Source organism: Elephas maximus, chromosome 4, assembly GCF_024166365.1.
Source record: "Elephas maximus indicus isolate mEleMax1 chromosome 4, mEleMax1 primary haplotype, whole genome shotgun sequence".
NCBI lineage: Eukaryota > Metazoa > Chordata > Mammalia > Proboscidea > Elephantidae > Elephas > Elephas maximus.
This window is the reverse complement of record NC_064822.1, coordinates 129,766,619-129,787,442: the sequence shown is the minus strand read 5'-3', so window position 1 is coordinate 129,787,442 and position 20,824 is coordinate 129,766,619. Positions and strand designations below refer to the sequence as shown.

General features: G+C 40.0%; 1 protein-coding gene across 1 annotated transcript in view; it reads left to right on the top strand.

The window, feature by feature from the left end:
• Window positions 1-465: 465 nt before the first annotated feature.
• The window catches only part of CPM (carboxypeptidase M), a 113,366-nt gene continuing 93,007 nt past the window's right edge, over window positions 466-20,824 (top strand). The window contains exon 1 of the mRNA XM_049883843.1: window positions 466-504. The gene's annotated coding sequence lies outside the window, so the exon portion shown is untranslated. The remainder of the gene's footprint in view (window positions 505-20,824) is intronic.

Genomic DNA, 20,824 nt, shown 5'->3' with positions numbered 1-20,824 from the left:
TACTTTTAACAAAGAATATGATAAAATTAAATACTTTTTTGTGATTCCGGATTTTCTTTAACGTTTACGGTTGGCACAGTAGGCAATTCTCAACCAAAGAATTATATTTTCAGTTGCAAAATAGGAAACATTTCTTCCAAGTCCTGCCACAGAGCTTGTCTAAGAATAAACAGTGGCTTCACAACCTCTGCCTTTAAAGGGGAAATTTTTGTAATGAAGCTGTCGCTATGTATGCATATTTGAGTCTAGTTGCTCAACAACTTTTACCTCTTTTATGCTACTAACCTGCCCAGCTGAGCGGTCCAAGCTGAGAGCTGGCACTGACTGTAGTTACAGAACTCAAGGCCTGTTTGTGCCAGAGGCTGCTGAATAAGACAGCCACTCACAAGGACGTTTGTACACCAGTACAAATAGACCAAGGGTAACCTTTAAGGGGAGAAGTCACAGACAGCATAAAACCTGGAGTTGTGTGTGATCCTTGGAAGGAGAAGAGACACTGGTGAGGTAAGATGATACTTGCAGAGTCCGACATATATCTCCCTGACTTACTGCTCATTTGTCTACTTTCCAGAATTTAGTGTTCAGGATAGCAACCTGTCTTCCAATCCCCAAAGCATTTGCCTAAACTCAACATATTCTAGAAGAGTTGATTGGTGAATATGAGACCAATTTTATGCTTTCTAAAAATGATGACATTTCCAAGGGTAAAAATTGACTCTTGAATGAGTTTCCTAGTTCATGCCTCTTTTTCTAGACCTCTACATAGAGAAATATTACAATCTCAGTGTTTTCAGAATTCAGCTAGAAAACAAATTTTATATATCTACAAGTTGAAAGAACTAGATATGAAGATTTTAAGTGCAGGTACTGAGATATAACATTCTCCAGCACATTATAACTAGCATCTGAGACAGTAAATAAAATGGACCATTTCTCTTCAGATACTTTGTATCCTGTTTCTTCACTTAGCATTGTAACAATATACATTTTCTCATAGTATTAAAAACTCTTATAAACCTCATCTGAATGATAATATTCCAAGATGTGATTGCATGATTATTTTTAATTTTTGCTATTACAAATAATATTATGATTACTAACTTTGTAAAAAAAAAAAATTAGATGATGTCCTTAGGATAGATTTCCAGAAGTGGAATTACTAGTTAAAGAGAATAAATGTTCTTAAGGCTACACTGCAAAATTATTTTCTAAAAGGATTGTAAACCAGAAAACCAAACCCAGTGCCGTCGAGTCGATTCCGACTCATAGCGGCCCTATAGGACAGAGTAGAACTGCCCCATAGAGTTTCCAAGGAGTGCCTGATGGATTTGAACTGCCAACCCTTTAAGTTAGCAGCTTCATTAATTTTTATTTCTAACAGCAATGTGTGAATGGCCACTTTCCTCTATACCCTCACTCACATTAGCCATCTCATTTTAAAAAATAAATCAATTCATTTTTTTTAATGTTTACTATTTTGATAGGTTTAAAAGAGTTTCACTATTGTTTTAATTTTTTAATTTCCATTGGGACTGAACACTTTTCCATATGCTTGTTAGCCATTTGTATTTCCTCTTTTGTGTTGCACAAGCTTTTTGTCTGTGCCATTTCCTTCTGAGGAATAATGAACACCAACTATCATGATGATTACTATGACAATTTTTTTTCACTCCTAGGGAACATATTATTACATAATCTATCAAAACTTGGGGTCTAGAATCATCTCTCATCAAATCTGCTTTTTATGAGAACCTACTTTCTCATAAAATGAAGAAAAGTTTTAAGATATCTAAGAAACAATGCCCTACAAATTTATTATAATCATTTATTGTCAAAGATTTTTTTATCTATGTTTGATACTTCAAATATATAGACTTTTAAATTTCCTTTTTTTTTTTTGCTAAATGTGCCAAAAAAGTAATTTTAACCAACACATTCTGTCATTACTTTAAGAAATTTTACTAACACAGCATAAAATTCCTTTATGAACAACATTGAATAAACAAAACTGTTTAGAAAAAAATTGGCTTATATCATGTCAGTTGCATCCAACAGACATAATAATAATAATAAGTTAACTGAGCTGGAACTAACTCTTGTAGTGCCATAGCTAAAGCAGTCATTATTTTATTTTCATGAGTTAGCTATTTTAGTAAGTTTAAGCTCTTTAAATCAGTGTTTTTCAAACACTGCTTATGGTCATAACCTATCAGTGGATTATGGAATCAGTTAAGTGGGTCAGACTGGCTCTTTTTTTTTTTTAATGAAATAGAATGGAAGGGAAAAGAAAGGAAAAAATGAGGAAAGAGTATCACATGTAATAAAGGTAAATATTACTTTCGATGGATGTACCAGGTCACTACGTAAAACGCATCCCTGCTATGGGCTGTGGTCAAACAGGCTTAAAAACCACTGGACTTTAGATAGCAGCCAGTGTTCTCATCTTTAAAAAAAAAAATCCTAGATAAACCCTATCCTCACCCCAATAATTATTCTCTGTAAGTATTAGCCTTAAATAACTTAAATTTATTTTAAAGAGGGGTATCCATTTGTTGCTACCACGAGCTAGGCATTGTTGGAGGCACTGGGGTTGTTGTTAACTGCCATCAAGTCAGCCCCCAACTTATAGCAACCACACGCACGACAAGACCGAACTGTTGTGATCCATGGGGTTTTCATGGGCTGATTTTCAAGGAGTAGATCTGTCCTCGTCTGTCTTAGTCTGGAAGCTCTGCTGAACCCTGTTCAGCGTCATTGCCACAACACATAAGCCTCCACTGAAAGATGGGTGGTAGTTCCACTTGAAGTGCATTAGCCAGGAATCGAACCGAGGTCTCCCACACGGAAGGCAAGTATTTTATCACTGAATCAACACTGAGATCCCTGCTGTCATCAAGTTTCCATTCTAGCATGGGAAGACAGATGACCTGTATGTTGTAGAGTATCAAGTGTTTCTGTAAGCATCATGAAAGGAAGAAGGCTAAAGGGAGGGCAGATGGTTCTCAGGGTGCATCTTACATAGGATGGTCAGAGAAGGCATCACTGAGACGGTCATGTTTGAAGAAGGTCAATATTTTTTAAACTAACATTTTAAATGTTTGTTTAAATTTTAATAAGTTTTTTTTTATCACTGAGGAAATTAAAAGTATATAAATTACTTAATTCTCTATCGTGACACTTACTCTTTTGTTCATTTATGTATTCAGTCATTTACTCAACAAATGTTTATTTTGTGCCTACCAAATGCCAGCCACTCTGCTGGGTCCTGGGGATTGATCTGAGAGCAAGAAAAACTTAGTTCCTGTTCTCAAGAAGTGCCCAGTCTACTGGGGCGCATGAAAAAAGGAAATAGGCAATGGGCTAAGTTTATGACGGGGAAAATAGGTCACAGTTTCCTTCTTGGGGGATCAGGGAAGTTTCCTGGAAGAATGTGACGAAACTGAGCTATTAAAAACAAAAACAAAAAACCAAGCCCTGTAGTGCTGTAGAGTCAATTCTGACTCATAGTGGCTCTACAGAACAAAGTAGAACTGCCCAATAGGATTTTCTAAGGCTGTAAATCTTTTCAGAAGCAGACTGGCACATCTTTCTCCCAAGGAGTGGCTAGTGGGTTCAAACCGCTGACCTTTTGATTAGCAGCCTAGTGCTTAACCACTTCACGACCAGGGCTCCTAAGCTGAGCTAAAGAAGGTGAAATTAAATTATTGTTAAACTTCAAAGTTTTTAACTCATCTTTGTTTTCAATTGTAGTTGAGACTGTAGGCCATTTCAATGGCACTTAATAAGAAATCCTGAGTTGTGACAGAAGTGCTTTTAAGTTCAGGAAGCACGGGTTAGTCATTACCCTCTGTTAAAAAAAAAAATATGGAAGAAGGTTAGAGAATGTTTACACACCTGTTACCATAAAATTTAGGTTAAACCTATAATCACTCTCTATCTTGTAATCATAAAGTTAGGTTTCTCTCTGTTTACTAAGAAGGGCCAAGGGCGTTTCTGTAATATTGAGAGGTATGTTTTCCTAGTTTCAAGGGCTGTTGATTTATAACCTGGAGACTATGACTGTTTGTACTATGGAACTGCATTTGTTAGAATGTTGTTACAGAGAGTTGCACTCGTTCACTTGAGGTTGTAAACTGTGTTTGTCGCATGAAGTTAAACTTGCTCACCAACCTTGTGATAATTAACCAGTAAAACCTCACTGGTGCTGTTATAATGAACTCGGCCAGTATAAAAGACTGTGGATTTTCTCGCTGTAAGCAAAATATCTGAAGCTTTTCCTCCTTGCACAGTTTGTGAAATAAAAATAAATAGGTAAGGCTAAACCAATTGACTTTAAAAACAAGCCCAAATCTCATTCTTCTACAGAAGTTTGCATGCAAGATCGAGCGGAATTGTCTAAGGTTCTGGATCAAGGGAATTGAATATACCAAGGGCCTGGAGGCCAGGACAGGTGGGTTCATTCGAGGAACTGCAAGTACTTCAGTGTGGGAAAGTTGTGAGTGAACATGGCAGATTGAATTGTTGTCAGTTGCTGTCCAGCCAGCTCTGACTCATGGCGACCTTACGTACAACAGAGCAAATATTGCCCAGTCCTATGTCATCTTCCGGATCATTGGTATATTTGAGTCCAATGTTGTGGCTACTGTGTCTATCCATCTAGTTGAGGCTTTCCTCATTTTCGCTGACCCTCTACTTTACCAAACATGATGTCCGTTTCTAGTGATTTGTCTTTCCTGATGACAAGTCCAAAGTAAGTGAGCTGAAGTCTCGCCATCTTTGCTTCTAAGGAGCATTCTTGGTTGTATTTCTTCTAAGACTGATTTGTTCGTTCTTTTGGTAGTTCACAGTATAGTCAGTATTCTTCGCCAGCACCATGGTTCAAATACATTGATTCTTTTTCTATCTTCCTTTTTCACTATAGTATGCATGTGAAGTGATTGAAAAGACCAGGGCTTGGGTTGAATGCATCTTAGTCATCAAAGTGACATCTTTGCCTTTTAAAACTTGAATATATTCCTCCTGAATTTAGAGCCCATCTCAAGAATAGGTTTGATGCACTAAATACTAATGACAGAAAACCAGAAGCATTGTGGAAAGACATCAAGGTTATCATACATGAAGAAAGTGAAAGAGCTTTCAAAGGACAGGAAAGAAGGAAAAGAGCAAAATAAATGTCAAAAAAGATTCTGAAGCTTGCTCTTCAGTGCAGAGTAGCTAAAGTGAATGGAAGAAATAATGAAGTAAAAGAGTTGAACAGAAGATTTCCAAGGGAAACTCAAAAAGAGAAGGTAAGGTATTATCATGAGATGTGAAAATCAAAAGTGAAGAACATGATTGGCAGATTGAATAGATGCATGTAATTTTGCTACCCCATCTGAACGTAATTGCAATACCCTTCCCAACTGGCATTCTCATAATTACTACCCCCCAATTTTTATCCAAAGCATTTATATTTTACCTATTTGTTTTATTTTCAGTCACTCACCTCCCTGCCCCCCAATAGAATGTAAAGCTCCTTGAGTTCAGTACTTTTGACTATTTTGTTCACTAGTGTCTCAGATTAAGAGTGGAAGACTAAAAAGCGATTGAAAGTATAAGGGTGAAGCTTATTAACCTTTATCTTCACTCTTGGGCCAGGGTGATATGGGTGGCCCATTTGTTGGCCACATACTTCCCCTCGCCCCATGTTAGCATTTTTAAGTATTTCCAGTGGGCTGGTCAGAAATTTTCCAGAGAAGAGTCTTATAATCTCCTGCTTGGAAGGTAAGGTCTAGCTAACTGCCAGGAGCTGAGTAGAGAGAGATGGAGATCTGGGAGTTTCTGCATCATCAGCATTCAGTATACCGTCACCATACCACCTGAGCAGGGGTATCCTTCCTTCACCTCTGGCTGGCATTTCCAAGTCCAGAGGTCCTCTCTTTTCCCTCTCCAGAAAATAAAACTCCAGTCTTTAGGGGGTTACAGCAGCAGCAATGCGTTGGTCTGGAGTGGAGGAAGGGATGTTCAGAGACACATGAAGGTAAGAGAGCTGAAAATTCCAGAACACAAAAGCCTTCCTGCCTTCCTGAGAGGGTGGAGTGGAAAATAACCTGTTTCTCCTTTCATTGGTGAATCTGATCCAACAGGAAACCAATTCCAAGTGCATTTCTATTTTAAATTAATAATATACACCCTGCCACATTAGCTAAGTCAATAAATGAAACCCAGGGAAGCCAACTGCGTTAAGACCTATTAAGAAAGAACAACTTCAGCTGCCTTCATAAACATTTGTCTCTTTTTGATGTGCTTTTTAAGATATACTAAGTAAGAGGCCTGTGGCAAGACACTAAGCACTAAGCTACATATTTAGCTAAATCCTGAACCCATGTTCATAATGAGAGAAGAGGAGTTTTGGTTTAAATGTTTGGCATCTTACCTTTGTACAGCATTCTTGTAGTACTTTGATAATTACAGTAATTATACATTTTATGGCTTTATAAAAAAATTGCATTGTCTGTCTAGGGAAATATTTGTAAATTTGAGGAAAGTAGTACATCACTCCTGAAAACTCAAGTTTCCAAATCTTCTCCAGAGAGGAAACAGGAATTCAAAAAGAAACCCTAGCTTGGTGATTTGCCTGGGGATCTTTCTGCATAGTCTTAACCTTTTCTTGGTCCCAGATCCTAAGGTTTTATTTGAAGAGGTCCCATTTAAACTAGAAGTTTATGGGTTACTTAGCCAGATTTTCTCATTACTTCAAATCATAGGATCTTGGCTAAGGACACTTACTATTAGGTGAATGTATTCATAGTTTCAGCTGGAGAAAAGGATCCAATGTCTTTCAGAGAAGTTCTTAAAAACGGGTAGATCTCAATGTTGCTGCATTTCCTGATCCCGCCGGAAGTCCACATGATCCTGTCCTCACCGTACCATCCCTTATACACCCAGGGAAGCAGCAGAGCTCAGATACTACTCATTAGCGTTCAATGTATTTCTGATCAAATATTCCACATTGGATTACAGACTCATGGAAGCAAATCTATGTCCAAGCTAGCTCCGCAGAAAGCTGATTATTTGTCCTGTCTTCCCATTCTATGCTTCCTACTTCTGCTAGTTCTCTTAGACATGCTATCTGGCTGATCTCTGTCTGGTCCCCACTCATCAACTCAAACATAAGTCTATAACATGCGGCTAGTGAAAGCCTGATCTGAGCCCTCTCCTCTCATCCTTCCACATCCTTCTAGCCCATATGAGCCACACCTTTTCTTCTTAAGGACTGGTCTTATTTCCTTCCCTTGCACAAGGGAAGTAGAAGCCTCACACAATGACTGAAGTTGCATGTATTTCTGATCAAAGAGGATGACGTGGAGAGAAAGGGAAGCAAGAGAACCAGTTGGATAACTGAGAGCTCCATAATGAAGCATATTCAGGAAGTTTATGGAAAATTCATGGATTTCCTTAACTTTAACATGGACTTGAAGTAAGACAAGCTGGAGAGTTTCTTTATGTTAGGAATGAAAATGGTCTTCAGATCAAGCCTTTCTTTGCCAAACCTTCCATTAATTCTCTTAGTTCCAAGCTACATTGCTGCAAATGAGTTGCAAAGACAGGTCAAGATCATTATTTAGTCAGGATTTATAGATGGAGAACCTGGAACTCCCAGATAGATGATGACACCTTTCTCAAACAATAGCATATCATTTACTTAAACTTGTCCTTCATCTAAAGTTTACAGGAGACTGTGGTAGTGAGAAGAAGAAATAAAGAGGGTGCTGCTTGGCTTCACTCACTTTTGTTAACCTGGCAGTAAAAGCACAAATTAAGTGTTGATAACAATGAAGAAATTTTATTCAGAAGAATTCCTTTTGGGGAGAGTGCTCTACTTGTTTCAGAGGAATGTCTTGATAAATCCTTTGGGGATTTAAAACAAAAGATCATTTGTATTTTCATTTTTTTTTTTATGATTCTTTCTCTTCTTCTGGAATTTTTGTACCATGGAATGGCTGAATCAATCCAGTAAATTGATGTTAACAAACATTCCTCTTTTTACTAGGGATGACAGCTCCTCATATTGAGTTGCAGATCCTCTCAAATAGCCTTTCACCTGCCCAATTAGGCAGAGTAAAATGTCAAGATAAATAGGCAAAAAAAAAAAAAAACCACTTTATTTTTATATACTTTCTTATTGAGAACCTAGACCCAGGAGATTCTGATTCCACAGCTCTGCAGTGGGTCAACGAACAGTATTTTTTACAGCTTAAAAATTTTTTAACAAGGAGCCCCACCTTTTCATTTTGTACTTGTTGTTATCAGCTGCTTTCAAGTCAGCCCCCAGCATGGCAACCCCATGCACAAGGAGGTCAGATTGGTGTGATCCATAAGGTTTTCAATGGCTGATTTTTCAGAAGTTGACCACCAAGCCTTTCTTCCCACTCTGTCTGGAAGTGCCACCGAAACCTATTCAGCATACAGCAACACATATGCCTCCACTGACTCAAAAAAAACTTCCCCAAAGGGTTTCCGAGGCCGAAATCTTTACGCAAAGGAAACCACAGTGGTTAAGCTGTCAGGTTGGTAGTTCGAACCCACCAGGTGCTCTGCTAGAGAAAAATGTGGCAGTCTGCTTCTGTAAAGGTTACAGTCTTGGAAACCCTATGGGGACACTACGAGTCGGAATCAACTGGACAGTAATAGGTTTGGGTTTTTGTTCATTTGTTTTAATCTTTACAGAAGCAGACTGCCATATCTTTCTCTTGCAGAGTAGCTGGTGGGCTCAAACCAACGACCTTTTGGTTAGCAGCCAATCGCATAACCACTGCACCACCAGGACTCCTTATTGTGCACTAGGCTTCACCAGTTATGTTTATGACCATCAGCTGGGCGTGAGAACCACTATACTAGAGAGGAAGCATTTAAAATATTTGCGCAGGCTAGTAAATATTTGGAAATATTTGGGACTAATATTTTGAAGGAATTCTAAAACTCATACCAAAAGAATTTCAAGTTTAAATTAGAAGACTTTCGTCAGCAGAAACCCTTCCACTAGAAAATTGTTTTAAATTTTATTTTATCTTATTTGAATAACACAATTATATAAGTAACTTGATTTCCTCCTTTAGTTGTTGTAGATAATTGGCATGCTGATATTTGAAAATGTATTAACTGTTCTGCAGATAGAAAACAGTAAATTTAAAATGGTTAGGTCACCTAAATACATCCTCCTAAGAGGGTCTAGGAAACCCTGGTGGCATAATGGTTAAGAGTTTGGCAGCTAACCAAAAGTTTGGCAGTTTGAGTCCACCAAGCACTCCTTGGAAACCCTATGGGGCACTTCTACTCTGTCCTATAGGGTTGCTATGAGTCAGAATCGACTAGACGGCAATAGCTAACGGGTTTAAGAGGGTCTAAAATAATGACTTATGTAGGGCCAGCTTCCTGGGCTTGAGATTTGTGCGGTCACACTGGGCCCCCTGCTTGGCTTAATGCTCTAGTGTTGCCATATTGGGAGTCCCTGGATGGTGCAAAGAGTTAACGCACTTGGCTGCTAACTCAAATGTTGGCAGTGTGAGTCCACCCAGAGGCTCCTCAGAAGAAAGGCCTGGCAGTTTGCTTTCAAAAAAAATCAGTCATTGAATATCCTATGGAGTGCAGTTCTTCTCTGATGCACATAGGATCACCGTAAAAATCGACTCAACTCAATGGCAACTGGTGGTTGCCATCTTGAAATTCTTAATAATTTTTTTTTTCTTAAACAAGAGCTCCACATTTTCCTTTTACACTGGGTCCCACAAATCATGTAAACTTAGGTCACTGATTCCAAAATGTGGTGCTCTGGACTCAGCAGGGGGCAGGGTCATATGTATAAAGAAGAATTGTCCCTTTTATTCAAGATTCAATGTGAATATTTTATACAAAATTTTCATACTGATTTTGCCACATAGCTTTATGGTACTAACACTAGGATCCATCATTTAAAGAGAAGCTGGGACATATCATAGTTATATCCATGTTTTAGAGAGAAACGCTCACAAAGACAGATATAAGTTTCTCATAAATATTTATTAGTTTCAAATTGTTGGACATTAGTCACTCCATTTATCTTGGTGTTTTCTCATGAATGAAGCCCATCCAGTGTCTACATCTCATTGAGAAAAATCTGTGAAACTAATGCATAAAGAAGAGCCAAGAATGCCAGAAATAAATGTTTCCATCCTGGGCCAAAGAGTGAATCACTTGTGCATTCATATGTTATAGAAAATGTGATTCCTTTTTTCCAGTTTTACAAGGCCAACACCTATCAGAAACACTAATTCTTACTTTTACTGATTTAGACTAGGTCTCAAAAACCATTAAAAAGGCTGTTGATAGAAATGAACAAAGCATGTGTTCGTATCTTTATCTAAGAATTCTTGCCAGAATATATCCCAGATCAGCAGAGTAGCATTTGCTTTTGCATTTGTATGTTTTAGTGAATTTTATAAACCGTAGAGCCAACTGATTTTGCTTGTAAAGTAGAGATATAAACTGAGTTTGGAGAGAAGACTGAGGATATGGCAGAGCTGAAACGTTTGTGATTTGTTTATTAAGCATGCTCATCTTTTCCCACCAGAAATCACTCTAGAGTCAGCTTTATGAGGCACTAAGGTCCAGAGTCTGTGTTTCACTTCTTCCTTATCCCTAAAGCACCTAGCACAATGCTAGGGGGAAAAAAAAACTCAGTTGCCATCGTAGGTTTCAACTCATGACAACTCCAGGTGTGTCAAACTGGAACTGTGTTCCAAAGAGTTTTCAATGGTTGGTTTTTTTGGAAATAGTTTGCCGGGCCTTTCTTCCAAGGCATCTCTGAGTGGACCCAAACTACCAACCCTTCAGTTAGCCACTACAAATGTTAACCATTTGCAATACCAACATACTCAACACAATGCTAGCACATGAAAAGTACTCAGCACACCCTCTCTTCATCATCTCTTCAGTTTTTCTTCATCAGGAAACAACTTCCCACCACCTCCTGATATTTCACCCATTATCTGTCCTGACTGGTCAGTACCCCCATGTAACCAACTTCTTATGTTCTCTATTTCACATTTCCGTTAAACCGTACTTGTCCTGGGTTCATCTTCCTCTAATTTCCAAGATGAAGATAACTGAATTACTAATGCAGGCTCATGTTTTGATGAGTTAATGCATGAGATCTCTATTCTCTTTTAGGTGATTTTTTTTTTCAACAATAATATTTCATGGCAGTAGCCAATGGAGTGACTCAATGGTTGAAATTTTTGGCTAGGTAACTGGGATTTTGAAATGCCTCTGAGTCTCATTATATAGGTGGCAGCCTATAGACAGGACTATCTCTTCCTAAAGAATACTCAGTCACTCATTTATTCAATCACCAAACATGTACTGAGGACATACCCTATGACAAGGACTACTGTAGATGCTGAGGATACAACACTGAACAAGATGACCAGGTCCCTATTCTTATAGCATTTACATTTTAAGCAGGGAGAAGGGGATGCATATATAAACAAATACATAAAATATTTCATAATAATAACTGCCATGATGAAAATATGACATGGCAATGTGAAAAGAAGTGTGGGACTACAGCTGAGTGGTCAAAGAGGGCATCTCTGAGGCGGTGATATTGAAGTTAAGACCTGAGTGATAAGGAGGAGCCCGACATGGGAAGATCTGGAAAAGTGTATCTGGCATAGGAAACAGCTAGTGCAAAGGCCCTAAGGAAAGAGGAAGCTCCATGTGTTCAAGGGTATTGTGGCTAGAATATAGCATTACCAAGGGAGATGAGGCTGGAGAGATAGCCAGTTCATGTGGGGTCTCAGAGGCCAGGAGGAAATATTGAGTTTGATTCTAAGTGTGGCCAGAAACCATTGGAATGTTTTAAGCAGAGGGCTGATATGATCTGCTTATGTTCAGAATAATACTTGGACATCTGAGTGGTAACTAGACTCTAGAAGCCAGAAAGGAAGCAGGGAAAGCAGTCAGGACAAAGGTGATGGTAACTTGGGCCAAGGTGGCTGCAGTAGAGGTATCAGCAGTAGACAGAATGAGGATACGTCCTGGAGATAAAGTCAATGGAGCTTACTGTTGTGGTCGTGTGCGAGCAACAGGAAGGCGTCAAGAATGACTCCTGTGTTTTTGTTTGAGTAACCGGATGTATGGTGGTTCCATTTCCTGAGATTGAAAATCCAGGCGAAGGAACAGACTTTACAGTTAAATTCTCTTAGTCATCTAGTGCTGTTATAACAGAAATACCACAAGTGGGTGGCTTTAACAAAGAGAAATTTACTTTCTCACGGTCTAGTAGGCTAGAAGTCCAAATTCATGATGTTAGCTCCAGGAGAAGGCTTTCTTTCTCTGTCGGCTCTGGAGGAAGGTCCCTCTCATCAATCTTCCCCTTGACTAGGAACTTCTCCATGCAGGAACCCTGGGTCCAAAGGATGTGCTCTGCTCCGGGTACTTCTTCCTTGGTGGTATAAGTTACCCCACTCTGTGCTCGTTTCCCTTTGCTTTTATCTCTTGTAAGATAAAAGGTGGTACAGGTCACACCCCAGGGAAACTCCCTTTACATTGGGTCAGGGATATGACCTTAGTAAGGGTGTTACAATCCTCTTCTTTAACATAAAATTACAATCACAAAATGGAGGACAACCACACAGTAATGGGAATCATGGCCTAACCAAGTTGACACATATTTTTGCGGAACACAATTCAATCCATGACACATTTTAAAGGATGTTATCTTTGGGTTGCCAATTAGACATTCAAGTAGAAATGTCAAGTGAACATTGAAATATGTAAGCTGAGAAGCAGAGGAGAAGTCAGGGATAAAAATATAAATTTGAGAGTCATTGACATTGTTGTGAATTGAATTGGGGTCCCAAAAAAGTTATGCTAAAGTCCTAACTCCTGTAATATAAATATGACCCTGTTTGGAAATAAGAATTTTCTTTTGTTATGTTAATCGGGCCATACCAGAGTAGGGTGGGTCCTAAACCTAATCCCTTTTGAGTAGGTTCTTATAAAATGAGTAGAATAAGCAGACACATACATACACAGTGGGAAAAGACATGTGAGGAACCATCTACCAGCCAAGGAACACCTGAGACTATCGATAAGGAAGGACCCTCCCCTAGATCCAATGTCCTGATTTGGGCATCTAGCCTCCAAAACTGTGAGAAAAATTCCTCTTCTTTAAAGAAACCTACTTGCAGTATTTTTGTTACAGCAGCAGTAGGTAGATGAAAGTTAAAGCCATGGGGCTGGATGAGATTATCTAAAGAAGGATGGTACATGGAGAAGATAAGTCTAGAATGTCATCATTTAGAAGATGAGCAGAGAAGTCAGCAGAGGAGCCTAAGAAGGTAGAGCCATTGTGAAGGAGGAAAATTCGGACAGTGTGTTTCTCAAAAGCCAAGAGGGAAATGCTCCAAGAAGGGGGAGCATAAACTGTACTAGATGTGGATGACAGCCTATGTAAGATGCAGCTACATGACTATTGGAGGTCTTTTTTGACAATCTCGAAAGGGCAGTTTCAGAATAGTGATGGGAATAGGGAGAGGATTGAGGGACTATTTGCCAAACTCTTCCAGGTTGGGCTATATCACCAAAGCTGTGCTGAACTAGGAACATATGATGCTCTTAAAGCTTTTCTTTCTTTTTCTAAACTATATGGCACACAGAAAATACACAACAAAAATGCTCTGAAGTTTTCACTGTCACCTATATAGCTCATAAATTTTGAAATGCCATGAAAGGCTCCTAACTAATCAGCATTAATAATTTTATGAGGTAGCTCTCCAAGACATCATGAAGGAATAACTAACAAAAGCAATTGTAAAAAGCCTAACAAAAATAGAAAACCTGGCTAGGACGATCTCATGCGTGACGAATGTCTATGTTGTAATCATAACAAAGCTACTATAAACACATGGTATTGACTTCTGTGGTCAAGACATTCACATTATAACAAACCCCACAACTAGCAAAATATTTGCGTAGAATTATGAGGGACTCTTATGTCACTTGTCACTGAGTGCTACTGAAATTTTATCATATCCCATTTAACTCAACAAATATTTTTTATTGAGCCTTTTATTGGGTTATAGTAAGTGGAAGGGGATGTCCTCGTAGCTGAAGGATTCACAAAGATGAATCATAAGCAGACCCTGCCTTCAAAAAGCTGGTAAGAACTCTCTCTATCACCAGGCTACTGCCATAGGAGGGGCAGGGACTGAATCTCTCTGGATTACTGCTCTATCACTGCACCTGGAAATAGAAGGCATTCGGTCAGTATTTGTGAATAAATGAATGAATTTAAAACAGAGGAAGACAAGTACATCTGGTGCATACCTGGTATTCATTAAATATTTATTGAATAAGCACCCAAGGATATGTTACAAAATAAGTAGGAGAAATATAAGCGAAGGAATATGGGATGAGGACAGTCAGAAATGATCCTTGAAAAGATTACGACTGGAGCACGGGGCATTTTAATGGCAATGAAACTATACTATAGTTTATATAGTATCATATATAATAATAGACATATGACATTACTCGTTTGTCAAAACCCATAGGACTATAAAATACAAAGGATGAACTTTAACGTAAACTGTGGACTTTAATAATAAATACTGGTTCATCAGTTGTAACAAATATACCACAGGAAAGCAAAATGTCAATAATATGAGAAACAATCTACAGAGGAGAGGGTGGTATAAGAGAATTCTCTGTACTTTCTGTACAGTTTTTCTGTAAACTTCAGACTACTCTAAAAAATAAAGTCTATTAGAACAAAAGGACAAAACACAACAATGACAAGAACAAAAACAAAAAAAACTTATGCCTTCTGAAATGTGCCTTGAAGGCTAGATAGAATTCTAACAAGTAAGGTTAGAAAGAAAAATATTTCAGGCATGGAGACAAGAAACTGTTTCTGTAAGATTTTTAGACATTTGGAGACCCTTGGGCTCTTCTTCTCCCATTCCTGCTCAAAGAGAAAAGAATGAAGGAGGTTATTCATTAGCAGTCATGTGAATTGTACTGCCTTGACTTCATTTTGACTTCATTATCTAATATGAGCCAAAATATTCTGTAGGGACATTGAGTATGAATATCCTAGGCTGGGCCCAACAATAACTTGCAGAGAAGGAGGTTTTCTTTGAGATAGTACCTACCTCCCTTGCCTAGCATTACCTGCCTGGGAAATAGTGTTTTGGTTAGGTCACCTGTAACTATTGGATGAAGAAAATCAGCCATCTAGCCTCAGCCAGAAGAGTACAAACAGACCGTGGTATAACACCAGTAGCAGAAATCATGCTTCATGGTTCTTCCAATCCGCCTATATGCACGGAGGAGGCATACACGTTTAGCCACAAACGGTTCCCTGTCTTATTTACCTAGTGCTACTGTAACAAAAATACCACAAGCAAGTGGCTTTAAAGAATGAAAATTTATTTTCTCACAGCCGTTAAGGCTAAAAGTCCAAATCAGAGTCTTAGCCATGTTGATGCCTTCCTTTTCAGTAGCCCTGAGTATCTCTCAGTTCCTTGGCAAAACTCACCTGTCTTTCCCTGTGTGTGTCTGTGCTCATTCTGCTCTTTTCATAACTCAGAAGTGATCAGATTTAGAACCCACCCTATTTGACTATGGTCTAATTAAAGTAGCAAAAACCAAACCAAAAAACCGAACCCATTGCCATTTAGTCAATTCTGACTCATATCAACCCTATAGGACAGAGTAGAACTGCCCCAAAGGGTTTCCAAGGTTGTAATCTTTACAGAAGCAGACTGCCACATCTTTCTCCCACAGAGCAGCAGGTTGGTTCGAACTACTGACCTTTCATTTAACAGCCGAGTGCTTTAACCACTGCAACACCAAAGTTCCTTTCAAAAAACTCATTGCCATCAAGTTAATTCTGACTCATAACGACCCTATAGGACAGAGTAATCCAAATAGATTTCATCCACAGGTATACGGATTAGGATTCCAACACATATTTCTAGGTGACACAATTCAATCCACAACACCCTCCGGGCTCACTTTCATGGGAACACCTGCAGGGCCGATTGACAAGATGAAGCCTCGGTGGAATCTCACCTTGTCCACCCTCTTCCCAACACTTCGGAGAAGGCTGAGACCCTGTGGGAGGCATGAAAGGGTTATAAACAGAATGAAGCGGGAGAACTCTCCCTCTTCGCTCTCTTCAGCTGGTGCTCTGCCTCAGAAACATCGTAGTAGTCGTGTGTTGGGAAAAAGGGAGAAAGGTACAGCTTCTTGATCATGGTACACAGTTGCTGAGGGCCCTGAGCTTGGTTTAACGCTCTTTTGTTCCTGTATTGAAATTCTTAATAATTTTTAACAAGGGGTCCCACATCCTCATTTTGCTCTGGGCCCCACAAATTATGCAGCCAGTCCTGGTGATAGGAGCCAACAAGAACCGCCCTTCAGGAAAAAGCCAACTCAGGCCTCACTCTCACCTGACTCTCACCTGTCATGTAAGCCAGTGTTTCTTGAACTCCTCCTCCGAGGTACTGTCAATGTCAGAACAGAAAGATCCTGAACCAACCCCCCCGGGTCTGAGGGAAGAGCAGGAAACAGCTCTCCACAACTGCAACATTTATTTGAAGGCTCCTATTTTATCCCCCGCCTCAAAAAAAAACATGTTTATTTGCATTCTGTTCCTATATCTATTGGACAAATTTTAAAAGTTAGGTAGGCTTTTCCTTCCAAAACCAATCTTTAGTAAGATAGACAGTTCTAGAAGACATGCCCTCTTTATTGCTTGGATATAGAGGATTTCTGGCCCCTCACACAACCTTGCCTTAGAAACATGCCAGTCCAGGAGAGGAAGGTGAAACTCCACTTTGGCAAATACCCGCTCATGGGGTTCCAGCTTCTTCTCTCTCCTATGTGCCCATCCACCCCACAAGGAGTCTTCACTGGCACATTTCATAACTGATGGCATCTAGTGTCCTTTTCTCCTCCCATCTTCCTTGTCCTCTTCTTTTAAAGAAAGTCACTCTTAAGCTAGACTACAGCCCTAAATTAGCTTTATATTTCCACTTTCCATCTTGGGGTACTCTCACAACTTTTTCTTAAGCCCCCTGACTCCTGGCTGCACCCTGCTCTCCCAGGCTCTGTCCACCTCCCTGTCTGCAGCCCTCCACCGGTTCTGGACACGATACACTGGTGGTGAGGGCTGACACAGCCAGCATTTGGTATCTGTGATATGAACTCTCACAATGATAAGAACCATCAGGCTCTTTCTTACTTCTCAGACTTTGCAAGCACAGTGCCCTCTTCTGAAATGCTGGATGACTCCTACCTGTCCTCAGGTCTCCGTTTGGATGCCCCTTTCTCTTGGAATCCTTTCTTGACCTGCCCCAACCCACCCCATGCTCACCACTAAGACTAAGCCAGTGCTCCCATCCTACCCTCTTTTCCCTATAGGAATATTTACCACTCTGTACTTACCACATTCTTTTAACTTGTCGCATCCCCCATAGACTCTAAGTACAATCAAATAGAGTCTGGCTTGCCTTGTTCTCCACTGTATTCCCCCAAACTGACAGCCCAAAATATATTTGTTGAATGTTGTTGAAGACTGGGCACTGTGCTAAGTGATTTTCATTTATTATCCACAATGATTCTAGGACAGGATCAGTGTTCCCATTTTACGGAAGAGAAAAGTAAGATGCAGAGAGATTGAGTAGATTTCCCAAGGTCATGCAGATGGAAGTGGCACAGCCAGTCCTGTTAGACTTTAAAGCGTACGTGTTTTTCTTAGATTAGAGAAGCAAGAAGCAGAAGCACAAGTAGCGATACGTAGTAAGGCATTTGATTTAAGGATCAGGCTTTCGTTCTTGATTTAATCAAGGAGGAACATGTCCTCAGTGTAGCAATCAGAAATATGGAACTGTGAAAATCTAGAGAGTTGTAATGGGCGCTGTCTTTTTCTGTGTACTAATTATTCACCTTCTTCTAGTATCTGTACCTCAGTTTCCCTCTGAGGAACCACCCCTGTCTTCACCCTTATTCCATCTGGTTTAGGAGGGACCTCACTCCAGGAATGAGCACATGAACAAGGTCTTAGCCAGTGAATGAGTGCATTCTATCCCCTGGACACAGCAATTTGTTCAAGGACAGGTTCTTGATCCTCATCAGGCCTATCCAAGCTGACAAGACCCAGCTCTGGAACTTTCACTGGACACATGAGGGAAGCAGACTCTGTAGATCTGGAACCTGGAGAAGGGAGTCTACCTGAGAATGGAGCTAACACAGTGATGGCAAAGCCAGCACATGGAAAGAAAGAAACCAGGTCTTGGTACCATCATTTGAACCCCTGGGCATGTCCTTCCTGAAGTCACTTTTCCCTGGACTTTTCAGTTGCCGTGCCCCACCTGTGTCTTGTGCACCAGTAATGCATTCACTAACTCAACAATTTATTAAACTTTTCTTGAGTGCCTAGTGCACAACCTTCACCAATAACAGCAGCATTTATTGAATACCAAGTACTTTGTTCAGTGCTTTACATGGACAATCTTTTGTAATCCTCACAACATCCTTGTGAGGTAGATGCTATCAATAATTCCCTTTTCTATGGGAGGAAACTGAAGCTTAGAAGTGTTAAGGATAGGTAGAGGACTAAGGTCATATAGGTGAACACCTGCTTGCAGCTCTAAGCACCAAACCTATAGCTACTGTGTTCAGCTCTAAAGATCTAAACCCTCATCTATTTGACTTCAGAGCTGATAGTCGTAACCACTCAAATGGCTCCTAAAAAACACCAAACCAGTTGCTGGCAAGTCGGTTCTGACCCATGGTGTCCCCATGTGTTTCAGAGTAGAACTCGCTCTGTAGAGTTTTCAAAAGTCGACTTTTCATCAGACCTTTCTTCCAAGGCACCTCTAAGTGAATTAGAACTGCCAATGGTTAGTAGTTGAGTGCCTAATTGTTTGTTTCACTCAGGGACTCTGAATGTTGCTGTTGCTGTTAGGAGCCTCTAGTCAGTTCCAACTCATAATGACCCTATGTACACAGAATGAAACACCGCTGGTCTTGCACCATCCTCCCAATTGTTGTTATACTTGAGCCCATTGGTATAGTCACTGTGTCAATCCATCTCGTTGAGGGTCTTCCTATTTTTTGCTGACTCTCTACTGTACCAAGCATGATGTCCTTCTCCAGGGACTGGTCCCTCCTGATAACATGTCCAAAGTATGTGAGACGAAGTCTTGCCATCCTTGCTTCTAAGGAGCATTCCGGCTGTACTTCTTCCAAGACAGATTTGTTCATTCTTCTGGCAGTCCATGGTATATTTAATATTCTTTGCCAACACCATAATTCAAAGGCATCAATTCTTCCTAGGCCTTCCTTATTCATGATCTAGCTTTCACATGCGTATCAGATGATTGAAAACACCATGGCTTGACTCAAGGCGCACCCTCATCCTCAAAGTAACACGGTGGCTCCTACTATGTACAAAATACTGTGTTAGGCACTAAGGAGGATACAGAAATTAATAAAATGTATTTCCTGTCCACAGAGAGGCTATCATTTATTGAAGGAAATACATATGCCCACAAACAACTGTGGGCAGCAAGTAAAAGGTATTTTTACCACCACCTCCAGTGTGATGCTGGCTACTGACCAATGGTTCCAAAGTCAGAGCATCATGTTTAGCCAAAATACATACTGACGCAGAAGACTTACTGAGTTGTTTTGGCAGCAATAAATGGCTCCTGAACCAAAGGATGCTGGATTCTAGCACGACCTTTTTACTTCTAGAGCAATTCAGCCTTCCCAGTCCTACTGCGTTACCCTTCGTAGCAAATCCACATATTGCTGAGATGACTGGAGCCTTACTGAGGCTATTGGCTCCCAACTCTGCAGCTGAGCACCCGGGGCACTAGGCTTCGTTCAGGTTGGGTATTGAATTTCCTCAGATTTCAACACCCAGTTCTGGAGCCCAAGGGAGAGAGTGAACGGGGTACAGGGACCTCCTCCTCAAAAACCACAAAGCCTTCCCAACTCCCTATTTGCCCTAAAGGGATAACCATTAGAAACTAAATAATGTGTAATCTGGTGGGCTTGGTCAATTACCCATGGGCTTTATATCCTGAACATTCTTTACATCCTGAACACCGGGTTCCTTTTTTGTGTCAACCTTTCACTTGAAAAATTCTCATTTCCTTAAAGGCCCTCTAAATTAATCCATCTGACACTCACTGCCCCTCTGCCATCTTCACCAGTTAATGATAATTTAAGATCACAAAATGAATGGTTTCACGCTTTTGGTGAAAACTTCAGAAAATAAATATTTATATAATCCCTATACTCCAACTGTCATAGATAATAAAATTCAGGGTTTTTGGAGCATAGATGATGATGTTGTTGTTGTTGTTAGGTGCTGTCAAGTTGGTTCTGACTCATACCAGAGAACAAAACACTGCCTGGTCCTGCGCCATCCTCACAATCGTTGTTATGCTTGACCCCATTGTTGTAGCCACTGTGTAAATTCATCTAGTTGAGGGCCTTCCTCTTTTTCATTGACCCTCTGCTTCACCAAGCATGATGTTCTTCTCCACGGACTGATTCCTCCTGATAACATGTCCAAAGTATGTGAGGTGTAGTCTCACCATCCTTGCTTCTAAGGAGCATTCTGGTTGTACTGACGTAAATGTATTGATCTAGATGATAGGGACAATTGTAAAGCTAAGTTTCATGTTTCTGTTGATTCTGGAATGGTGACACAGAAGGAACTCATCTATAGTCTAAAGACCATTTCCAACAGGAATTAAATAAAGGCTTAGCTGAGAGCCCT